General features: G+C 40.3%; 1 protein-coding gene across 2 annotated transcripts in view; it reads left to right on the plus strand.

Moving 5' to 3' along the window:
• Positions 1-19,079, plus strand: part of LOC134347148 (E3 ubiquitin-protein ligase pellino homolog 2) — a 145,186-nt gene that overhangs the window by 12,476 nt on the left and 113,631 nt on the right. Inside the window, exon 1 of one of the 2 annotated variants that reach the window (XM_063049350.1) lies at positions 10,062-10,170. The exons of the other annotated variant lie outside the window; for it this stretch is intronic. The gene's annotated coding sequence lies outside the window, so the exon portion shown is untranslated. Of the gene's footprint in view, positions 1-10,061; positions 10,171-19,079 lie in introns of those variants that run through there. 2 annotated transcript variants of the gene reach the window in all.

Genomic DNA, 19,079 nt, shown 5'->3' on the forward strand with positions numbered 1-19,079 from the left:
GTGATTTTTTTTCTTCAGCAGGTCTCAGACTTGGCAGACTGGTGCCATGAATCTGCTTGAGATAGGTTCAATTTGTATTAAAAATGTAGTAAAAGCTTATTGCTTGCAGTGACACATGATCAGAACCCCTTGCAAAAATCTGATTGTGACCCCCCCCCATCTCCATATGCAACCAGATTAAAACCCATACTTCTTTCCAGCATTCTAACACAACTCTTCCCAGAACACTGCAACAAAAACCTTGATGCCTGAGCTGCTTCCTAACTGATTCCCTGACCCCCCGCCCCAACCCGAGTCTCTGTTCCAACTCGAACACATGGTGATCTGGGATCCAGATTGGAAAACCAGCTAGCTCCACAGCAGTGGTGGGTGTGAGAAAGGTCTTCGAGTCAATTAATTACATGAGGCTGATTTTGATGCATGAAAGATACAGTGAGACCTCTTGTGAAGTTGAACTTTGCAGTGGAAGCTGTCAATAGAAATACTTCTCAGCCCACTGAACATTTGTTTAATACATATTTCCATTCTCAAAAAAATCTGGGGCAATATAATGTAACTTGACAGCAGTTGTTTGTATGTTTAAAATCATTTAATCAAATAGCTATCATGTACACACTTGTAAGCATAAGTGATTTTTAAATCTTATGTGAGGAAATAGAAACAAATTTTTATCTATCAAAAATGTTGCGGTTCTGATTTTTACCACAGACTCAATTCTATTTGAACAATTCCTTTGTTAATATTTGAAATTTACTTTGAATTTTTAACTTGATGTAAATAGGCTTTTCCTCTTGTATCCTGGTTCTTTCATTCAACTTCACTTCACTTCAGTTCTGTTTGTACTTGATTGTACAATCTGAATGATGGTGCAAGAATCCAAATGATGATGATACCCAGGAATCTCACTGCATGTTCTATGGGCTAACTTACAGCTTCTCTCAAGAAGAACCAGAAACATGAGAAATTCTACAGGTGCTGGAAATCCAAAGCAACACACAGAAAATGCTGGAGGAACTCAGCAGGCCAGGCAGCATCTATGGAAAAGAGTTGACGTTTCAGGCCGACACCCTTTATCGGGACTTGCCTGAAAGGTTAACCCTTTTTCATAGAAGCTGTTTGGCCCACTGAGTTGCTTCAGCATTCTTGTGCTGCTTCCCTCAAGGACGATCTTTCCCACATATCAGGAGTTTCAGATCCTGCTGCATACAATTTTATAAGTTATTTTGAATTGTTCTAAGCACATACACAGAAAATTCTGACATAATCAGGAGAAGAGACACAGGAGTTGTACAAAAGGAAACCCAGGGGAATTGAAGAACAAAAGGAATGATGGTGTAGGGAGAGACAGGTTGACAATACAATACTGAATCTGAATCACCGGCATGTGACGTGAGATTTGTTAACTTAGTAGCAGCACTTCAATGCAGTACAGTACGTAGTCGGGGGGGGGGGCGGGGGAGGAGGGAAGGAGAGAGAGAGAATAAAATAAAACAATAATAAACAAGTAAATCAATTAACACACATCAAAGTTGCTGGTGAACACAGCAGGCCAGGCAGCATCTCTAGGAGGAGGTACAGTCGACGTTTCAGGCCGAGACCCTTCGTCAGCACTAACTGAAGGAAGAGTTAGTAAGAGATTTGAAAGTGGGAGGGGGAGGGGGAGATCCAAAATGATAGGAGAAGACAGGAGAGGGAGGGATGGAGCCAAGAGCTGGACAGGTGATTGGCAAAGGGGATACGAGAGGATCATGGGACAGGAGGTCCGGGGAGAAAGAAAAGGGGGAAGGAGGGAAAGCCCAGAGGATGGGCAAAGGGTATAGTGAGAGGGACAAAGGGAGAAAAAGGAGAGAGAGAGAAAGAATGTGTGTATAAAAATAAATAACGGATGGGGTACGAGGGGGAGGTGGGGCATTAGTGGAAGTTAGAGAAGTCAATGTTCATGCCATCAGGTTGGAGGCTACCCAGACGGAATATAAGGTGTTGTTCCTCCAACCTGAGTGTGGTTTCATCTTTACAGTAGAGGAGGCCGTGGATAGACATGTCAGAATGGGAATGGGATGTGGAATTAAAATGTGTGGCCACTGGGAGATCCTGCTTTCTCTGGCGGACAGAGCGTAGGTGCTACACATGCCCGTACACTTCTTCCCTTACCACCATTCAGGGCCCCAGACAGTCCTTCCAGGTGAGTCAACACTTCACCTGTGAGTCGACTGGGGTGATATACTGCGTCCGGTGCTCCCGATGTGGCCTTCTATGTATTGGCGAGACCTGACGCAGACTGGGAGACCATTTTGCTGAACACCTACGCTCTATCCGCCAGAGAAAGCAGGATCTCCCAGTGGCCACACATTTTAATTCCACATCCCATTCACATGACTTAATCGGATGGCAGAGGGGAAGAAGCTGTTCCTGAATCGCTGAGTGTGTGCCTTCAGGCTTCTGTATCTCCTTTCTGAGACACCGCTCCCTAAAGATGTCCTGGGTACTTTGTAGGCTAGAGCCCAAGATGGAGCTGACTAGATTTACAACCTTCTGCAGATTCTTTCGGTCCTGTGCAGTAGTTCCCCCATACCAGACAGTGATGCAGCCTGTCAGAATGCTCTCCACAGTACAACTATAGAAGATTATGAGTGTATTTGTTGACATACCAAATCTCTTCAACATAGAAACATAGAAAATAGGTGCAGGAGTAGGCCATTCAGCCCTTTGAGCCTGCACCGCCATTCAGTATGATCATGGCTGATCATCCAATTCAGAACCCTGTACCAGCCTTCCCTCCATACCCCTTGATCCCTTTAGCCACAAGGGCCATAGCTAACTCCCTCTTAAATATAGCCAATGAACTGGCCTCAACTGTTTCCTGTGGCAGAAAATTCCACAGATTCACCACTCTCTGTGTGAAGAAGTTTTTCCTCATCTCGGTCCTAAAAGGCTTCCCCTTTATCCTTAAACTGTGACCCCTCGTTCTGGACTTCCCCAACATCGGGAACAATCTTCCTGCATCTAGCCTGTCCAATCCCTTTAGGATTTTATACGTTTCAATAAGATCCCCCCTCAATCTTCTGAATTCCAGAGAGTATAAGCCTAGTTGATCCAGTCTTTCATTATATGAAAGTCCTGCCATCCCAGAAATCAATCTGGTGAACCTTCTTTGTACTCCCTCTATGGCAAGAATGTCTTTCCTCAGATCAGGGGACCAAAACTGCACACAATACTCCAGGTGTGATCTCACCAAGGCCTTGTACAACTGCAGTAGTACCTCCCTGCTCCTGTGCTCGAACCCTCTTGCTATGAATGTCAGCATACCATTCGCCTTTTTCACCGCCTGCTGTACCTGCATGCCCACTTTCAAAGACTGGTGTATAATGACACCCAGGTCTCGTTGCACCTCCCCTTTTCTTAATTGGCCACCATTCAGATAATAATCTGTTTTCCTGTTTTTGCCACCAAAGTGGATAACTTCACATTTATCCACATTAAATTGCCTCTACCATGAATTTGCCCACTCACCTAACCTATCCAAGTCACCCTGCATCCTCTTAGCATCCTCCTCACTGCTAACACTGCCACCCAGCTTCGTGTCATCCGCAAACTTGGAGATGCTGCATTTAATTCCCTCATCTAAGTCATTAATATATAATGTAAACAACTGGGGTCCCAGCACTGAGCCTTGCGGTACCCCACTAGTCACTGCCTGCCATTCTGAAAAGGTCCTGTTTATTCCCACTCTTTACTTCCTGTCTGCCAACCAATTCTCTATCCACATCAATACCTTACCCTCAATACAGTGTGCTTTAAGTTTGCACACTAATCTCCTGTGTGGGACCTTGTCAAAAGCCTTTTGAAAATCCAAATATACCACATCCACTGGTTCTCCCCTATCCACTCTACTAGTTACATCCTCAAAAAATTCTATGAGATTCGTCAGACATGATTGTGCTTTCACAAATCCATACTGACTTTGTCTGATGATTTCACTGCTTTCCAAATGTGCTGTTATCACATCTTTGATAACTGACTCTAGCAGTTTCCCCACCACTGATGTTAGGCTAACTGATCTATAATTCCCCGGTTTCTCTCTCCCTTCTTTTTTAAAAAGCAGGGTTACATTAGCCACCCTCCAATCCTCAGGAACTAGTCCAGAATCTAAAGAGTTTTGAAAAATTATCACTAATGCATACTCCTAATAAAGTATAGCCGCTGTCTTGCCTTCTTTATAACTACCTCGATATATTGGGACCAGGTTAGATCCTCAGAGATCTTGACACCAAGGAACTTCAAGCTGCTCACTTTCTCCACTTCTGATCCCTCTATGAGAATTGGTATGTGTTCCTTCATCTTACCCTTCCATCTGCAGATAGTATTGCCTTAAGCATAAAAGGCTTGCAGTATCTCAAAGAACTAAATCGTGCCATCTCAGATTTGCATGATCTATATTGCTTGTATTGGACAGTTCAGAATCTATATGATTCTTAAAGGCTCATTTCTCTTCAAGCTGTTGCAACTATATTTCCTGTCATGGTCTCTCATACCCTGCTGGAGACGATGGGGCCTTTTGTTCTGTTTGTTTATCAGGGTTTCCTGTCTGTCAGGATCAATTCTCAATTGCTTTGCACTCGTTTGCATGCATGTTCATAGTGAAGTTTGGGGCATTCTGTTTCTCTTGTTCCCTCCAATGGTTCCCTGTAAATCATTTCCTTGACGATATGACAATCTTTCTATTTGATCAGATGACCTTGCTGGATTAGAAGGCAGTCACACAGTAGAAAATGGGGAGAAATGTGAAGATCTGGTGTAAAAGGTTTTAGTAAAATTGCAGAGGGACATGGTTGTTGAGAAAGTTGATGATCCTGATAAATACGAATGGTAGTTTGCGTGGACAAACTGCAAACAGCAGGTTCCCAAGGCCTAAGAAAATGGCATAGAGAGATGGGCAGGACCCTTGGATATGCACCATTCTAGTAACTGTGTAATCAGTTTACACCATCTACAAACTCTGTGACCATACAGACATTCAGGTCAAACCGTTTTGTGGAATATTGCTGGGCAGTCAGCAGTGAGCAGAAGTGTACACCTGATCTGATTTTGTACCTTAGTGAGCAGCAGTGTTGCCACTGTGCATTCTGCATTATCCAATCTCTGATCGACTGAATTAACAGTTGTGATTTAGAATTGGGGAAGGTTGTTTACCAACTCAAATAGCAGCTATTAGATGTCGTGCAATCTAAAAGGTTACCTTGACTAATGACTTTGTCATACGATTTCCTGCCGGTGTCTGTAAGGAGTTTGTACGTTCTCCCCGTGACTACATGGGTTTCCTCCGATCGCTCTGCTTTACTCCCACAGTCCAAAGACGTACTGATTGGTAGGATAATTGGTCACTGTAAATTGTCCCGTGATTGGGCTGGGGTTAAATCGGAGTTTGCTGGAGGCATGAGTTAAAGGACCAGAAAGGCCTATTCAGTGCTGTATCTCAACAAATAAATAAATGTATATCAGTACATTATTTTTCAGAGTTTTGAGACAATAACTGAGCTCTATGCAAATATCTATGTCATTAATGATTGCAATTGCTTGATCTAAGACAATGAGGAATAGAAACCAACCCTTGCCCACCCTTCCCTCTCCCCGCCCCACCCTCCATTTTTAGCCTGCAAAGCCTCAGAGAAGATGCTCCTACAGCATGGTGGGTTTTACTCTTTCTGTTCCAGCCATTCTCATGACCTGACTGAATGAGAACAGCTATTCAGTTTGAGGTTTGTAAATGGTTTGCTCTCTGGGGGATGTGCCCCCTGGGAAATCAGTAGAGAGTTCGTGCCGGACTTTTACGGCCAACAGAGACCTGAGACTCTGAGCCCATCCAGCTGGGTTAGCTCCAGAGCAGGTCAAAGGGGCTAAAAGGGCTGAACCATTAAGTCATTCCTTGTCCTGAAGGAGGATTATTTAACAGTGAGGGGGGAGAAAAAGCTTCCTCAGTGAAATCATTGCAGAGTAGTACTTAAGTTTCTGCCTAAACATCTTCAGTAGAGAATTGTTTTGAGATTGCACATGAAAGCATGAATTAAATGCAGGAAACATCAGTACACATTAAAGCTAATTTTTTGGATAGTGACCAAATTGTATTAGATAATGGCACAATAGATACTGTTTTACTCAGAAGTGATTTTTTTTGTCTCTGTTCCTTTGTGTTGACAGGTTAATCAGTTGTTATCATGTTACGCTGTATTGACCTTTCTGGGTGGCAGCTGGGAAACACAGGGTAGGGGAAAGAATCACTTAAGTGGCAGTGCTATGTAAGTGGAGAAAGCATAGATTACCCTCTGTTCTCACTTAACCCTGTGACTGATTCTATATCTTACAGAGCAAAGGAAACAGCAGTTAAATATTAACTAGTCCAATTGAGCTATATGGTGTAAAGACAAGAGCAAGCATGCACATTGTACGTTCGTGCGCAGTTCTAGCCCTCCAAATGATTTATGGCATAGTGAGGTTTCTCTAAGATTAGATGTCAGTTGTGTCATTTATTCTCAGTTCGCTGAACAAATGGAGAATGGGTTTCACAAATACTTCTAGCATGAATGTTGGACTGCAAGTCTTTTTATAAGTCTTCTGGTGAATTAGAAAGAGTTTATTGCACAGAAATGGGTTGTGGTGGCCAATATGTTGGTCTGCGCATAAGCACCCACTTATCCTACTTTGACTCAGAATGTCAATATGTACATAATTCATATTAACCTTTTTATACAGCAGCAAGTTCCACATTCAAGTGTAGTCTCTGAGTACAAAATTTTCTTTTGAATCCTAGTTTTTAGCTTCCCACACTTTTATTTTCTCTAAAATCTATACCATTGTATTCAGCACATGCAGTCTTTCGTGATAACTATGTTGTATTTATTGTGTTAACTCCCTTGTAGATTATTTTTTACATGTTTTCCAGTGGCTTATGTAGTATAGCAACCAGAATGACTAACCAGTATGGTAGTGTGGTATAAATACCTTCAGAGTAATTTTGCTGAAGAATTTTGGCTATATGTGATTCTCTATCATCTTTATTACAAAATTAAAACAGCTTAATCTTTCACATACTGAAGAAGAATTGTCTGACTTAATTCATTCTTCTGTAAAAGGTGATTTCCATATGTGTTTACATGGAAAGACAGTGTATATTTGAAGGAAACTTTGAACAGTAAACTGCCTGTTTTCTATTTTCATATTTCTGTCTTCCAAAATGTCACTCTAGTGTACTGTCTTCGTCATATTTATTGCAGAGGAAACTGTGACAATAGTTTTATTTTTGGCCAATCTGCACCCACACAACTTGATGCTGTAACTGTCTCTATTCCCACCCAAACCACCTCTTTACTAGGAGCTTGAAGAGATTTGGCATGTCAACAAATACACTCAAAAACTTCTATAGTTGTACCGTGGAGAGCATTCTGACAGGCTGCATCACTGTCTGGTATGGAGGGACTACTGCACAGGATCGAAAGAAGCTGCAGAGGGTTGCAAATTTAGACAGCTCCATCTTGGGCACTAACCTGCTAAGTACCCAGGACATCTTCAGGGAGCGGTGTCTCAGAAAGGCAGCATCTATTATTAAGGACGTCCAGCACCCAGGGCATGCCCTTTTCTCACTGTTACCATCAGGTAGGAGGTACAGAAGCCTGAAGGCACACACTCAGCGATTCAGGAACAGCTTCTTCCCCTCTGCTATCCGATTCCTAAATGGCTATTGAAGCGTTGGACACAACCTCACTTTTTAAAAAATATACAGTATTTCTGTTTTTTGCACATTAAAAAAATCTATTTAATACATGTAATTGATATACATTATTATTATTTTTTTCTCTCTGCTTGATTATATATTACATTGAACTGCTGCTGCTAAGTTAACAAATTTCATGTCACATGTCGGTGATAATAAACCTGATTCTGATTCTGATTTAACTTAGTAACCTCACAGAGCAGGGTTCATACTGTCAATGAAATATCAACAGGACTCTCCCAGTGATGGCTCTGTTGCAAATCAATTCTCCTTTATGATGCCATACTTGACATTCAATTGATCGTGTGGAAGGTGCATCTATTTATCATTGTCCTGCCTGATGTGTTGAATGTTCAAATCCATTGGTATTTTATTGATTTTAGTACTTAGAAGTATTATCAGCCCGAATAATTGCTAAAATTGATACATTCAATTTTATTCTGGAGCCAGGTAATCTGGCTGATTCTATGAAGGGTTCATAAACTTTCTGTGAGGTGAGCAGTTACATTTTCTTCAAATTGCTTATAACTTCTAGTACACAGACCCACTCAATCTCAGAATGTTTCCTACTACTGTATGTACTGTAAGTTTACTAAATACAGTACGAAGTGCTTCATTGGTTGTAAATCTTGATATGTCCTGAAACCATGAAAGGTGCTATATCAGTTATAAAGAACTTCCTTCCTTTAAACTGCTTATGTATCAAAGCACTGTACCAACAATGCTTTGACCATTAATTTGTGTAAAATGTTCCATATTTCATATTTATTATTATTCCCTATTCCCTTTCTTTGATTAAAAATACTAACAACCAAAACTCTTTTTTTGCAGTAATTAGGAGGTTCACGAGAGCAGAACACATATATCATCCTTATCTTCTTTTTCCACCTCCCTTCTGAATGATTCATAGTTGGAACTAAACATACATTGCAGCCAGCTGTTCGGTAAAGCCTGTTTTTTTTAACCAATTCATCAACCTTTGTTGCAGAGTATAAACGGTGAAAAAGGAACTAATGAAATTGAGGAACATTTGGTTAGATGTATCAAAGAATAGAGCTAAGCCAGGGCTGAGTTTAATGAGTTGAAACCAGGCACAGAAAAAGGCCCAAGTTTGCATCTTCAGTCTATTTCTATATCTCATTGAGAGAACCAGCAAACAGATATCATAGATGACTTTGCAAGCAAAATCTGTCTTTACCACCTCCCCAAGCAGAGCATTCCATGCACTTGCCACTTTGTGTTCAAAATAAAAACCTACCACTTACATCCACATACAGGTGTCCCCCGCTTTTCGAACGTTCGCTTTAGGAAACCTCACTGTTACGAAAGACCTACATTAGTTACCTGTTTTCGCTAACAGAAGGTGTTTTCACTGTTGCTAAAAAAGCAGCATGTGATAAAAGACGGCGCGTGCCCCGAGCAGCCACTCCTCCCCCGGATTCGGAATGGCATTCTAGCCAGCATTGCTTAAACACTTGCCTGTGAGCAGCCGTTTGCAAGATGAGTTTTAAGGTATCGGAAAAGCCTAAAAGAGCTCGTAAGGGTGTTACACTGAGCATAAAACTAGACATAATTAAGCGTTTCGATCGTGGTGAACGAAGTAAGGACAAAGTGAGTTTGGCTTGTGGAAGTTGACGAAGATGATGTTGAAGAGGTTTTGGCATCCCATGACCAAGAACTGATAGATGAAGAGCTGATGCAATTGGAAGAGGAAGGGATAACAATCGAAACCGAATGCAGTAGCGAATGGACTGAAAATGAAGTTGTCCGGGATCTGAACGTGAAGCAACTGCGTGAGATTTTCACTGCAATGATGAAGTACGAATTTAATTTTGAAAGGGTACATCGGTTTAGGGCATATTTGCAAGATGGTTGAGTTCTTATGAAGAACTGTATGATGGAAAAATGCGTGAGGCTAAGCAGTCAAGCAGGCCTTCCAATCAGCCACAGCAGATGACGAACCTTGACCTTCGTCATCGAGGCAGGCAGACATCGAAGAAGATGATCTGCCTGCCCTGATGGAAACAAACCACCCCAACCCCTGGGCTGTGGAGAATGCAGCGGTAGCCGGGATGCACCCAGCGCATCTTTAAGAAAAAAAGCCGAAATAAACAAGATAATTAATTAGGTGCCGCCCTGCACCTAAATGTCGATTGCCGATTGCGTCGTCTCTGATCTGGGCTGACATTTACGTGCTGGGTGGCACCTAATTAATTAGCTCGTTTATTTCGGCTTTTTTCTTAAAGATGTGCTGGGTGTGTCCCAGCTTCCGCTGTACTGCTGCATTCTTCGCGGATCGGTATTGGTCGGTGGCCTGGAGGGTGGGGACCACTGCACCACCCCAACCTCCGATGACTCAGCCTAACACCATCATCAGTGTGCTCGGCGCTGTCTTCCCGATTCCCGTAAGTGATACTACACTGTACATATGTTATTTCTACTTTATATAGGCTGTGTATTTTTTTGTGTAATTTGGTATGATTTGGCAGCTTCATAGCTTAAAGGTTACTGGAGAGAGTGTTTCTGCCGAGAGCACTTGTGTGAGATTTTTGCTACAGAGAACAGTGCAGGCAATGATTGTAGAGAAGTATTTCTATTTTATATAAGCTGTGTATTTATCATATCATTCCTGCTTTTTATATGTTACTGTTATTTTGGGTTTTATGTGTTATTTGGCATGATTTGGTAGGTTATTTTTGGGTCTGCGAACACTCTCAAATTTTTCCCATATAAATAAATGGTAATTACTACTTTGCTTTACGACATTCTGGCTTACGAACTGTTTCATAGGAACGCTCTATCTTCGGATGGCAGGGGAAACCTGTATACTGTCCCTCAATCACCTTAAAAGCATGTCCTCTCGAATTAGCTCTTCCTGCCCTGGGAAAAGGGCACTGTCTGTCCACTCTATTCATGCCTCTATCATCTTATACACCTTCTTCAATTTCTGTCTTATCCTCCTTCACTCCAAAGAGAAAATCCCTATCTCACTCAACCTTCCCTCGTAACACACATTCTCGACACAGCATCTTGGTAAATCTCCTCTGCCCCCTCTCTAATGTTTCCAGATCCTTCATATAATGAGCCAACCGGAAGTGAACCCAAGTGTGGTCTACTAAGAGTTTTATAGAGCTGCAATATTACCTCGTGGCTCATGAACTCAATCCCCCATTAATGAAGGCCAACAAGCCACATGTCTTCCTAACAACCCTATCAACTTGTGTGGCAACTTTGAGGCACCTATGGACTGGCCCTCAGATCGCTGTGTTCCTCCATTTTACTAACACATCACAAGCTGCTCCAACATACAATACTGAAGTTCATAACAGCACTGGCAGGGTTATGGTAATGTCACAAGCTCATAAGTTGGGAAGAGGAAAATAAATAAAATGGATTGAGATAGGGTACAAAATTGAAAGACAAAAGCTATATCTGTAATAACATCATCTACTGTGACATGGCATGAAGAACTTCATATATATATTTCATAACATTTCATATATGAACACTGGCGGTGACTGGGAGAATGACTATTTGTATGCAAATCTGTAAATGTATCTACCACCAGTATATCAAATGAATTTGCTAAACTCCCACTGTTATCAACCATTGTCAAACATATAAGAGTTGGTTCACTGAATTTATAAAAGGTTTGTACTTGTGTTATGCATCAGCTGGGTGCTGATTTATAAAATCTGAAATTTATGTTTAAAAAGATGTGTAATATGGTCCCTGTACTTGCCTTTTACATTTGTTCAGTAGTATTTTCTTATTATACTTGCTAACATTGGCCCAATTCCAAATATAGAGTGGATTCCAGTTAATTGGGCCGTCAATTATTCAGGGCAGCTGCTTATTTGCGACAACTCTTAAAGAACAAAAACTAAGTCAAGAAAATAGTCGGGATTCCCTTTGTTTATTTGGGACATTATTCCACCTAATTGGGGCAGGAGATTGTTGCCAAACAATTTCTAACTAGCGTCAGTCACATCATTTGCATGCATTTGTATGACATTAGACACTACATCTTGCTTAAAGTGAAGTTTTTAAATAGCATCGTGTGTGTGTGTGTGTGTGCGCGCCACTCAAAAAGCAGTGATTTTTGTCACTGACTTTTGGCGAGAAGTAAGCAGTAAGACAGTTTAGAACTGTTTTGCTCACTGCAGATTCATGCTTTCAGGCTTGGAGATGTGAAAATGGCTGGGAATGAAAATTAAGTGATTTCACTACTTCAGCAAGTTAGGAACTATGAAGAATTTGAAGGTATCGACAATCATTTTGAATGTTACAATGGAAATGAAGATTTTGAGGCTGCAAGCGTTAAAGGTGTTGTACAAAGGCAGTCCATTATCTGCACTGGGTGTTGGTGCTGATTTTGTTTACTTGCACTCAATCAAAAGAAGATGGCAGCGTATGTGGGATGAATTCCTCCATCGATAACTATTAACAAATAAATAATTTGTTAGTTAAAATTAGTTTGTCTTTTTATATTTTAATTATTTCCATGAAATCTCAGCTGATTGGGGCAGCTACATAATTGGGCAAAAGTGTATTGGTCCCAATGTGTCCCAATTACTGGAATCCACTGTACTGTCCCAATTAAATAGAATCGACCGTATAAGTAATTTTTAAACATCTTTGAGACGTCAAGGACATTTGGATGTTCATGCTGACAAACTGATACTCTTCCTTTGTGAAATTGGAAAAAAATCCTTAACATTCAGTCCATTCCTAAAAACAGTATCTTGATGGTTAATTTAATGCAGCTGGTATGAAATTGTTGGGCAAGGAATTCTGCGTGCAAGCTTCTCTGTTTCTATTGGTTGTCCTGTTGTATTAGTGCATCTGTGACAAATAGATGCATTGCATCACATAATGAGACCAGTGTAATTAAGTAGTTTCAATATTTGAATGATGCAGAGTATTAATCAAAACATGACTGCAATTAATTCTTAATGAACCTCTGCAAATGTTCACTTTTTGGTGGCTTTCACTTCTGATCCTTCTTGGCTTAACTAGTGCATATTTTTGATAAGTTGGTGTACTTTAGTCAAGGTTTAATAATTACTACTAGCTTTAAACTTCCAGGGAAGCGGTGTCATGTTGCAACAATTTCACTGTAGGAGGTGAGGGGTGGTTTTGAAAATGCTGGGAATTTGACAGGAATGCTAATAAAAGGATCTTTTGATTAGATTAGAATAGCTTTAATTTTGTATCACTGCTTCAGCTTTGGATGTACTATACAAAAGACCTGATTGAACTCTATTTTGCTTTCATGCAAACAATTGGCAGGGAATACTTGGTTTCCAAAGCACAGTATTAAATATTGTAGGTGGATCATGCCATATCATATTACTGATGTTCCAAGCTCGAAATACTTTGGTTCAAAATCTGATTTTTGTTTTGATCACTTTTTGTGGAATTGGATGAAAATTGAAACAGCGGTGTTGTGGCTTAAAAATTAAAGATCACATAAAGAAAGGAAAGGAGCTTTATAATTGTACATTATTTCCTTATTCCCTTTTGGGTCTGTGTCAGCTCAGAGCTATCTCATCGCCCGCTAATTTTTCCTGTAAATTATTCTCCCTACATCCTATCACCTCTGTCCAGACTCTGTCACTCACTTGCACACCAGGCAAATTACAGTGGTCAATGAACTAGTCTTTGGGATGTGTGAGGAAACGAGATAATCCAGGAGAAGCCACGCAGTCACAAAGAGAATATGCACATTCCATATTGACAGCACCAGAGATTAGGATGGACCTCAAGTCACTGGAGTTATGAGTCAGCTGCTATATTGACAGTACCACTCTGCCGTCTGTCTGTCACAGAACTGTTTGGTTTTACATATATACTTTTTAGGTGTACTACAATGAAATTAAAATAATTTCAAAGCCCACTGGGAGTAAGTTCTCACTTCATGTATCAGGGTGAATGTTGTGGGACAACACTTGTTTTATGGTTGATGTGGAAACTGAGGTCATCTGAAATATTTCATAGCTCATTACTCAAGCCTTCTGATATGCAAATCGTGAATCTATGTCGAAGAGATTGTATTGTAAGCCCCAGAACATGTAATGGCACTTTTGCTCGTCCATGAGAAGGAAATACCTCTAAGATGTGTGAGCAAAGCTTATCCTTGATGTTCTGGTACAAAGCTGATGTCAATCAGTTAACACGTTGTAGGATCTCCTCAAAGAGATGTTTCTGGAACACATGGCTAATGTGTTTTATTTACAAGAGCATAATCAAGAAATTCTTTCATGTTCCTATAATAATGTTGACTTTTTGCAGTAATGCAATTTTTGACAGAAGTCACATGATTGGTCTGTATTTCTTTCATTACCTCAGTTTCTGCAGAAATTGTTCCTGATGTAATGGCACTTCAGAATTTGTGCTGTGATCACTTTCTGCTTCCTTTGTTAACTATGGCTTCTTCTGTATAGCTGTCAGTGTTGGCTCTGTGTTATGGTAATATTAGAAAATTAGCAATGAAGAACAACATAATCTTGGAGATCAAACAAGGTAGTAGGAGAAGAAGTTAGGTGGTATGGCATTTAGGATTTAGGAGAATACAGTAATTTTATGTTCAAAAAATCAAAATACTTAGGTAAAAGAGATTCTGCAGATGCTGGAAATCCAGAGTAGAAATACCTGAACTCCATTTTATCCCCTTTGGTATATACCTCAACGCCATTTTACACCCCCTCCCCCTTGCCCTTGATGTAGCCCCTTCACTCCTACATTCATGATACTTCACATGTTCTTAACTTCTTCAAAAACTTTCCATTTCCTGGCCCTGTTTGCCTTACTTTCACCATGGATATACAGTCCTTATACACTTCTATCCCTTATCAAGAAGGCCTTAAAGCTTTCATCTTCTTTCTAGACAACAGACCTAACCATATCTTCTGAACAACCCTTCACCTCTGCCTGGGAAAATTGGTTCTCGCAATCAGCAATATCTCTTTCGGCTCCTCTCGCTTTCTCCAAACTCAAGGTGTAGCCATGGGGCATGTCCTTGTGTCCCAGTTATGTCGGTCTTTTATGCAACAGTCCATGTTCCAAGGTCACATTGGTAATGCTCCCCAAATCTTTCTGCACTACATTGATAGATACATTGGTGCTGCTTCATCCACCCATGCTGAGCTTGTTAATTTCATCAACTTTGCCTCCAACTTCCAACTTGCCCTTAAATTAACCGTCCATTTCTGACACCTCTCTCCTCTTTCTTGATCTCTCTCTCTCTAAATCTCTAAAGACAGACTGTCTACTGATATCTTTTATAAGCCTACTAAAATCTCAGAGCAATCTTGGCTGTACCTCTTCCCACCCTGTCACTTGTAAAAATGCCATTCCCTTTTCTCAGTTCCTCCATCTCCACTGCATCTGTTCTTAGGATGAGGCTTTCCTTTCCAGAACATCTGAGATGTGTTCGTCCTTCAAAGAACACGGTTTCCCTTCCTCCATCATTGATGCTGCCCTCACCTGCATCTCCTCCACTTCTCAGAAATCTGCACTCACCCCATCTTTCTGCTGCCATAATAGCAACAGAGTTACTTTTATCCTTACCTACCACCCAATGAGCCTCCACTTCCTACACATAGTTCCCTGCAACTTCCGCCATCTTCAACGGGATCCTACTACCAAATGTATCTTTATCTCCCTCTCCCCCGACTCTCTGCGATTCCTGTGTCCATTTGTCCCTCCCTACTGGTCTCCCTCCTGGCACTTGTTCCTGCAAGTGGCACAAGTGCTACACCTGGCCATTTACCTCCTCCCTCACCACCATTTAGGGCCCCAAATAGTCCATCCAAGTGAGCAACACTTCACCTGTAAGTCTTTTGGGGTCATCTACTGAAGAGACTCCTCCCCATCAGTGAGGCGATGTAGATTGGGGGACTGTTTAGTCAAGCAGCTTTGCTCTGTCCACAATAGGAAGGAGTTCCCAGTGGCCGACCATTTTAGTTCAATTCCCATTCCCATTCTGATATGCCAATCTATGGCCTCCTTTACTGCCATGCCAAGCCCACTCTCAGTTTGGAGGAGCACCTCATATTCCATCTGGGTAGCCTCCTATGTGATGGTATGAACATCAATTCTGTCTCCCCTCCTATCTCTTATCCGTCATCTCCCTCTGGTGCTCTTCATCCCTTTCGCACATGATCCACTCTCCTTTCCTATCAGATTCCTTCTTCAGCCTTTACCTTTTCTCACTTCCTTTCACCACCCCCACCCACCTACCTTCCCCTCACGTGGCTTTACCCATCTCTTCAAGGTTGCAATCCTTCCCCTCCCCAACCTTTTTATTCGCAACCTCTACTGTCTTTGTGCTACTTAGATGGCTTTTAGCTGTTGCTAATTTTCCCACCTCAATCAGTAATTTTATTTAAAAGATATGAACACATTTCTAAACTTAAAATAACACACACAAAATGCTGGAGGAACTCAGAAGGCCAGGCAGCATCTGTGGAAAAGAGTACAGTTGACATTTCAGGCCAAGTCCTGCTGAAGGGTCTTGGCCCAAAACGTTGACTGTACTCTTTTTCCATAGATGCTGGCTGGCCTGTTGCGTTCCTCCAGCATTTTGTGTGTGCTGCTTGGATTTCCAGCATCTGCAGATTTTGTTTCTAACTTTAAAATGTCAGTTTGCCATTAATAACATATCTGAAAGCCTGTTCAGAAAATCTATAAATATAATTGTATCACTTTAGTGTGTAGTAAAATATTTTTGAAGTCTAGGAAAGCTCAAAAGGTTATACTCACAAACTGTTGTAACAAGTTCAGGTAGTAAGTCATGATCGATAGTGGTTTTTCAGTCTTTGTCCTGTCCTGAATCGGTGATCATTTTTTTGTGTTTACACAGTTTGTCCCGTCTTTTGCACGTTGGTTGTTTGTCATTATTTCTTTGTGTGTAATTTTTCATTGACCCTAATGTAATTCCCTGTTCTCATGTGAATGCCTACAAGAAACTGAATCTCAAGGTATTTTGTGGTGACAAATACTGTATGTTCTTGAATATTGAGTTTGCTTTGAACTTTTGAGAATTGCTGTATTCCAAGTCAAGCCAATTTTCATTTGTACATCACTGTTCGTTTTTGAAAGTTATGTGAACTAATTTCTAGCCTGCTGCCTTCCAGCAGAAATGCACAATGGCAATAAAATCTTATCTTCAATGTTGCGCTTTGTAGATGTTTAAATTGGTTACCACATGCACTGCCAGGGTGGTGGTGCAGGCGCATATGGTGGGCATTCAAGATGCTCTTAGATGGGCACGTGAACGTTCAGACAGTGGAGGAACCACTGCAAATGTGCTGCCGAAAGCAGCTTGACAGATGGCATCATGGATCAGTGTGGTTTAGTATGGTAAAATAAATGTGCAGGAATGCAAGAATACATCATGGGCATATCTGTCCCCACCGTCGGTGTTATCTACAGAAAGCACTGCCTTAAGAAGGCATCTATCATCAAAATACCCGTCATCCTGCCATGCCATCTTCTTGCAGCTACCATCAGACAAAAGGTACAGAAACTTGAAGTGTCATGATACCAGGGTCAAGAACAGCTACTAACCTTCAATGTTTGTTCTTGAAACATTTGGCAGAACCCTAATCACTACAGTTTAACAGCACCTCTTTGATCACCTTGCATTAAAATAGACTTTTTCATTCGAATTGTAACATTTATTATAAAAGTTTATAATTTATGTTTTTTTTGTGTGAATGCTGCTGATATGATGCTATATGCCTGTGATGCTGCTGCAGGTAAGTTTTTCATCACACCTGCGCATGCATGTACTTGTGTATATGACAATAAACACAACTTGGGACTTTTTCTTGACTTTGGATATAGATATTGCTTAGGCAGAAGGGATTAGTTTAATTACACATTTAATTGCTAGCTTAATTAGTTCCATACAACATCATGGGCTGAAGGCCTATTTCTGTGCTGTACTGTTCTATATGTGTTCTCTCCTGTGCTGCTTGGAAATATTCAGCTGCTTTAAAGAAAGTTAGTCTGCCATACAAGAAGCCAGAAGACTATTAATAGGCAAAACATGAAGCATATGTTACTTTATTAATTTCACATGCTCACTAAAGGATGCATTCTTCATCCTTTTCAAGTTTTTCTTGAATATTTTCAGAAATACAACATGTATCTTATTTGTAAATTAGTTTGATATCTGCAAGAAAATCTGAACAAGCTCCATATGTGACTAAAGATTGCTCAATAATAAAATAGTTTTCACATATTAAAATATTTCAAACATACATTTTAAAAAGTACTGATCATTCAGGTGCATTTGATGGATAAATAAGTTGTTTGACCATCTCTTGGTCCAGTTTATTTGATGCTGCTCAGTTTTCCTTTCCAACTCAAATGGGCATCTAGCACCAGTCATCGACTCTATTTTATAGGAGATTCGGTCAGCCCAAAAACACATTGATAGTGTCAAAGATGGGATATACCAGTTTAAAAAAAAATGCCAAATGCTTTAATTTTTTTTGTAATATGCATACTGTGAATATTTAGAATGAAAATTGAAAAATTACACACTTGATTTTATTAATTGAAGGGCATAATAAAATATAGTACAAGAAAAAAATTTCGTGTTTTGTAAACTTTTCCTCGTCTGCCTTTATTACAAATCCATTGCTGTGTTTGCGCCTATAAACACTGTCCAGATTAATTTCGATCCAGATGAAAGATATGTCTTAATCTTCATTAGATTATTGAAATGTTCCACTTCTAGTCTGTTTTTGGAATTGCATTTGATTGAATTCATAAGACTGAATCCACATTCCCCGTCGGCACTAGAAGCTTGAAATGTTCCAGTGATGTCAACAAGAATTGGCAGATTTTCAAATTCTTTGTTTCTAAGCATGTAGTTCAACCTATCGGTGAAAGTCTTATTTGAACCAAAGTCTCATTAACTTTATCAGAAACAATAAATTCATGGTAATGCCTAGATATTTTTGAGGCAGCGATTTTGTCGTAGTTCGTATAAATAGCTGAGTTCAGTGGGCTGGCGGTTTATTAACAATGAACTACCAACTTCTATTGTGTTTATTGTTACAATTTGTAACAGTGTAGTAACGTGAAACACTAACGATATAACTGTTGAAGATTTAAATTTTTCAAAATAAAGATTCTGATACATGTATTATTTAGAAAATTTATGAGTTAGGTTCATTAACAGGTTAATTGCAGGGTATTACGATTATATTAACATAGATTTCAAAATTATATTAACATTACATAGAACATAGAAATTTACAGCACATTACAGGCCCTTTGGCCCACAATGTTGTGC

The sequence above is a fragment of the Mobula hypostoma genome, chromosome 1, assembly GCF_963921235.1.
Source record: "Mobula hypostoma chromosome 1, sMobHyp1.1, whole genome shotgun sequence".
NCBI classification, from domain to species: Eukaryota; Metazoa; Chordata; class Chondrichthyes; order Myliobatiformes; family Myliobatidae; genus Mobula; species Mobula hypostoma.